Genomic DNA, 5,602 nt, shown 5'->3' with positions numbered 1-5,602 from the left:
CTTCTTCATGAGTTTGTCTCTGTTTATATGCATATATAAATAATAAAGTTGGCATTAAAAATAAAACAAACACTTGAAAAAGTCACCTGCTGTTATAAAACAATGTAAATGCATTTTAAAGAAATAAAAAGAAGCAATTAAAGTGAATACAAAAACATTTCTTGGGCTCAATATCCTGCATATTCTTAGATAAATAATAAGAAATCAAAATCCAGAGCACAAAAAAATTTGTGTCTAAATATCTTTGCTTTCACAGCAACTCTCAACATTAACAGGGTTAATATATGTTTATGTAAACCAGTGACAAAAAGACATATTTAAGTTTTCCATTTAAAGAAAACACCTTCAGGGAACTTTCAGTTCATGCAGAGTTTTTACTTTAACGTTTAAGTTTTTATGTCTTTTCATTTTATTTTCAGCTAAATCACAGTTGATCTGAGTCGAGATAAATTCATGTCTGATGCAGGCAGCGGTTTGTGGTTTGTTTGAATATTTGAACAGGGAAACATGAATGAGCTCATCAGGGTAAAACCTCAACAGGTGATGAACCAGTTAAATTTGACTTCATATATGAAGGAAAAATTAGTTTTTGTGTTTAATTTAAATAAAATATCTGTGAATTTGAAGCCTGCTCACAGGAATAACCATGACGTTGTTCTCCAGAAAGATTTTTTTTTTTTTTTTTTTTTTATTAATATTTTTATTAGAAGGGAAGGAGACATTACAGGCAAAATTTTTACTCTTAACATAGTATGCCGTGATACACACCTTCTTTGTGGCAACGATAGAAACGAACAGGATACAGGTGTAGAAGAGGTAAACAGTACATAACTGACAAAAGGCATACAATTTACCTCCTATGAGTATTTTTCTTTCTTAAGTGAACAAGACACAAGAACAAACCTAGTAAAAAAAAAAAAAATTATAATAATAAATAATGAAAACAGAGGGAAAAAAAAAAAAAAAAAAAGGGAGGGAGGGGGAGGGTGGAATGGGGTGTAGCACTCAATCTGAGGGAAGAGACTGAAGAGAGTGAAAAAATGTCATGAAAGGGCGCCATAAGTTATAAAATTTTGCAGAGTTGCCTTTCACTGAATATCTAATTCTCTCCAATTTTAGAAAAGACATGGTGTCTTTTAGCCACTGATTGCTAGAGGGTGGTTTAGTTAGTTTCCAGTGGAAAAGAAGACGGCGTCTTGCCAATAAGGAAGTAAATGCTAAGACGTCCAATTGATTGGAAGTGAACTGTTTGTAGTTAACTGGAAGCCCAAATATGGCAACATGGGGAGAAGGTTTAATAACCACTGAGAGTATCTTTGACATTGTAACAAAGTAGGTCTGCCAAAAACTATGAAGTGATGAACAGGAATAAAACATATGAGTTAAATTACAGGTAGGCGCACGACATTTCTCACAAATGTCAGAAACAGAGAAAAATTGCAACAATCGATTTTTAGAGAGATGAACTCTGAAGAGAACTTTAAACTGTATAAGAGAAAGTCGAGCACAGATTGAGCTTGAATGAATTTTCTTAAGAGCATTATTCCACCAATCCTCTCCCAAATTTAGACCAAGTTCGAGTTCCCAAGCAGCCTTAATCTTAGTAATGGGTGAAGAATTAAAAGACAGAAGTTGATTGTAAACTTTAGAGATATATGACCTTTGGAGAGGATCCCAACTCAGAAACAACTCCCAGAACAGGTTTGGTGGCCTAGCAGGAAAACCGGGAAACAGAGCCCTGGCACAGTGTCTAATTTGAAAGTACCGGAATAAATGAGAAGGGGGAAGATGAAATTCTGATGCAAGGTCTGTAAAGCTGCGAAAAATACCTCCTTTGTAAAAATCCTTAAAACATGACAGCCCTTTATTAGCCCATAACAAAAAGGCAGGATCTGTGAGTGCTGGTTGAAACAAGTGGTTCCTCATTAAAGGAGCTAGTGTAGATGCCGAGTAGAGTTTGAAATGCCTCCTAAACTGGCACCAAACTTTTAAGACAGAGCGAACTACTGGATTGTTCGTAAAGCCAGAGGGGTTGGATGTAATGGGGGAAGTGAGAAGAGCAATTAGTGAGGATTGGGAGCATGATTGTGCTTCCAACTTGCACCATGGGAAGTTCAGGGATCCAAACCAAAATGAAATTTTGTGGATATGGGCCGCCCAATAATACAGCTGGAAGTTTGGAAGTGACAAACCACCGCTGAATTTGCATCTATGAAGAGTGGATTTGCGGATTCTGGGTGATTTACCACACCATAGGAAGCCAGAGATAACCTGATCCAACATTTTAAAGAAATGTTTCGGCAGAAACAGTGGAAGACTATTGAACAAAAATAAGAATTTAGGTAAAACATTCATTTTAATTGCATTGATTCTACCTATGAGTGAAAGAGGTAAACTATTCCATCTTTGGAGGTCCAATTTAATTTTAGAAATTAAAGGCAAAAAGTTAGCAGCGAAAAGAGAGCTTAATGATCTTGTTACACTGACACCCAGGTACTTAAAACCAGAGCAGCTCAACTTAAACGGAATGTCAGAGTGTGAAAGCTTTAATGCAGCCGCGTTGATAGGATAGCATTCACTTTTAGCAATATTTACTCTGTAACCAGAAAAAGATCCAAATCTTCGAAAAGCAGATAAAATTGACGAGATGGAAAGACTAGGGTTTGAAACGTACAGCAATAAATTGTCAGCATAAAGAGATAGTTTGAATTCTGTACCTAATCGGGAAATTCCGGTGAAAGTGTTAGAGGACCTTAAAAAGACTGAGAGAGGCTCTATAGCCAGAGCAAACAATAAATACAATAATTGATAAATAATAATTTACCAATAACAATTAAGTATCTGCCATTTTTATCCGAAATAATTTTAGAAGCTGAAAACTGAATTGATTTGCTAACTAAAATAGCAACCCCCCTGGCTTTAGAGTTGAAATTTGAATGAAATACATCAGAAACCCAGGGACATTTTAGTCTGACCTGATCTTTGGTGCGCATATGGGTTTCCTGTAAAAACACTAGGTCAGCTTTAAGATGTTTCAAATGGGCAAAAATCCTTGATCTCTTCAGTGGGCTCCCCATACCTTTGATGTTCCAGCTCAAAAATCTCACAGAAGACCCCGTTTGTGGGATGATCACATTGTTATCTTTAGTAGACATGTTTCAAGACAATTGCAACGGTAGAGACAGGAAAACTGAGTATGGTGTACCGACCCCCACCACCACAAAAAAACAAAAAAAAAGAACAAAAAAAAAAAAAAACCCAAAAAAAAGGGAACCCTGACAAATAGAACAACGACTCCCCCCCCCACACCCCACCCCCGCAGCACTTACAACGACCCCATCCCCAAACGATGGGGAACCCAGTGCAGACCCCAAAAGGAGTCAGATCCCTAAATTGGATGCTTACGGTTTTTAGCAACGTAGTAGCAGAAAAGCTGCAGTCCGAGCTCCCGCAAGCTCAACAATATTCGTCATTATGGCACATCTAGTTGAGACTAAAATATAACAAACTACAAAAAGAGAACATAAGCTCTGTAAGGCAAAGAGAATAATAATAATAGTCAGTAAATGTGACACGTAGCTGCTTAATCAAAGCCGTGTACCTTTGCAAAGTTCTCTTATGCTTTGAGGGACTTGATGAAGACGCTGGCCTCATCTGGTGAATTAAACTCCTTCTCCATACCATTGTGTGTGACCCGGAGTCGTGCTGGATAGAGCAGACCGAAACGGATCCCGGGGATCTCGCGAAGCTGACGGCGGACCTCAGTGAAGGCAGCACGGGCCCGGGCGGTCCTCGGCGTGTGGTCAGGGAAAACAGAGACGCGCATGTCTCTAACCGTGATCCGCTGTTGGGTCCTAGCTCGGCGCAAAATGTCCACACAGTCCGAATGATAGTGCATACGAACAACTATAGGACGAGGTCGCTCTCCAGGTTTCGTCTTCGGTTGGAGAGTACGATGGGCACGGTCCACCAAGGGCTCCTTCTCCAGCTGAAAAGCCTCCTTAAGCAAAGTGGAAATGGCTATAGATGTGGTGGAAAAATCCTCTGAAATGCCTATCAGACGCAAATTGTTGCGACGAGATCTGGCCTCCAGGTCATCACATTTATTGTCCAATTTTTTCAAATCCGTGGACAACTGCTGCACCTTAGCCTGTAGAGTAGTGATATCGTCGGCGCACGTAGAGCATGATGTCTCCAACTCGCCCACGGTGTCCTTCAGGGCGCGCACATCCAGCTGAACAGTTGTAATTTTGCTAGTCAATTCCGACTTCACTGCTAGGAGCTCAGCCTTTATACTCGACAAATTTTCAGTGAGAGCTGCTTGGAGTTCAGTCTTGAAGATAAGTGCCATTTCAACCCGAAGAGCCGATAGCAGCTCAGACTTAAAGGCCGAGGAAGGAGAAATGTCAGCAAGTTCATCCGTGTAGGTAGGAGAGTCACCACGAGGCGAGGATGTAGCATGAGAAGCAGGCCTCTGTTGCTGTGCAGACGGTTTGACTTTTGGAGGCATTTTAATTGAGGAAAAAAAAGCAAGGACTTGAGACGAGTGAACAAAAAACACACCGAGAAGGAGTAAAAAGCTAACAAAAATGTGCCTAAAATAACAATTATATCTAATAGTTGCGGGAGCTCAGCTACACGCGTCCTACCCCGCCATTCGCTCTACCGGAAGTTCTCCAGAAAGATCTTGTCTGCCTCTGGAGTGGTGGGTCCGTTGGCTCCCTCAGCAATGATCTGACAGAAACAAAAGTTCATCTTTAATGTAAATTCAAAAGGAAACATAAACTATCAGCCACCTTCTGTTAGTGGAAACGAGTGTTCACCTTCGCCTTGATCCTGCGGGCGTTGTTGCGTGTGAGCTGCTTTTCTCCAGCAGCAGGAATCAGGATGTGGCAGTCCGCCTCCAGGATGTTCCCATCGTAGGGCTTGGCTCCCGGGAAGCCCACAATGGTGCCGTGTTGCTGCAAGGAGGGGAGAACAGATATTTTGTAATGTTTATTCACAATAAAACGTAAATCTAATGTAAAGGAAGATAAGGCGGCGGTGCTGGCACCAGTTTGTAATCCTCCAGCTGCTTTGGGTTGATGCCGTCTGGGTTGTAGATGGCTCCATCAATCTCTCCAACGCCCACACACTTGGCACCGAAACGGTGCAGGTACCTCATGGAGTGGAGACCCACATTACCGAAACCCTGAGGAGAAAATAAATAAATAGCTGATGGATACAGAGGTAAGACATTTTTAAAAAAAATTCAATTCCCTTCTACAGAAAACAAGTTCACATCACTGAAGCTTGAATCAGTCTAACTAAATTCAAATACTTTGGTGCCCTCTTGTGGCCAAAGTTGGTTCCACATTCTTCTACTGCTTAATACAATTAACACTCAGTGCTTTTAAGTACTGAGACTTAAATGTTTTTTTTAAATTTAGCTTCCAGATACAACATAAATAATTTGACAACACCAGCTTAATAAAAAAGGTGCATTTCAAACTGCTAGAATATCAGTGAAAAGTGTTTCAATAAATTTATTTTCAAACATAGCAATCATCCGGCTCAACTCCATTCAAAGAGCCACAGATAACAGATAACAAATGACTCGTAA

The 5,602-nt window shown here is 40.2% G+C and overlaps 1 pseudogene across 1 annotated transcript; it reads right to left on the bottom strand.

Moving 5' to 3' along the window:
* Positions 1-4,662: 4,662 nt before the first annotated feature.
* LOC148153695 (glutamate dehydrogenase, mitochondrial pseudogene) lies at positions 4,663-5,213 on the bottom strand (annotated as a pseudogene). The gene is made up of 3 exons (XR_015761536.1): positions 5,054-5,213; positions 4,824-4,961; positions 4,663-4,734 (listed from the first exon to the last, which is right to left on the bottom strand). The product of XR_015761536.1 is annotated as a glutamate dehydrogenase, mitochondrial pseudogene (transcript).
* Between the last annotated feature and the right edge of the window lie 389 nt (positions 5,214-5,602).

This window comes from Poecilia mexicana, unplaced genomic scaffold (assembly GCF_051168715.1).
Source record: "Poecilia mexicana isolate PSO_F unplaced genomic scaffold, ASM5116871v1 scaffold_19, whole genome shotgun sequence".
Lineage (NCBI taxonomy): Eukaryota > Metazoa > Chordata > Actinopteri > Cyprinodontiformes > Poeciliidae > Poecilia > Poecilia mexicana.
The sequence above is the reverse complement of the archived record's forward strand: the minus strand, read 5'-3'. Positions and strand labels throughout refer to the sequence as shown.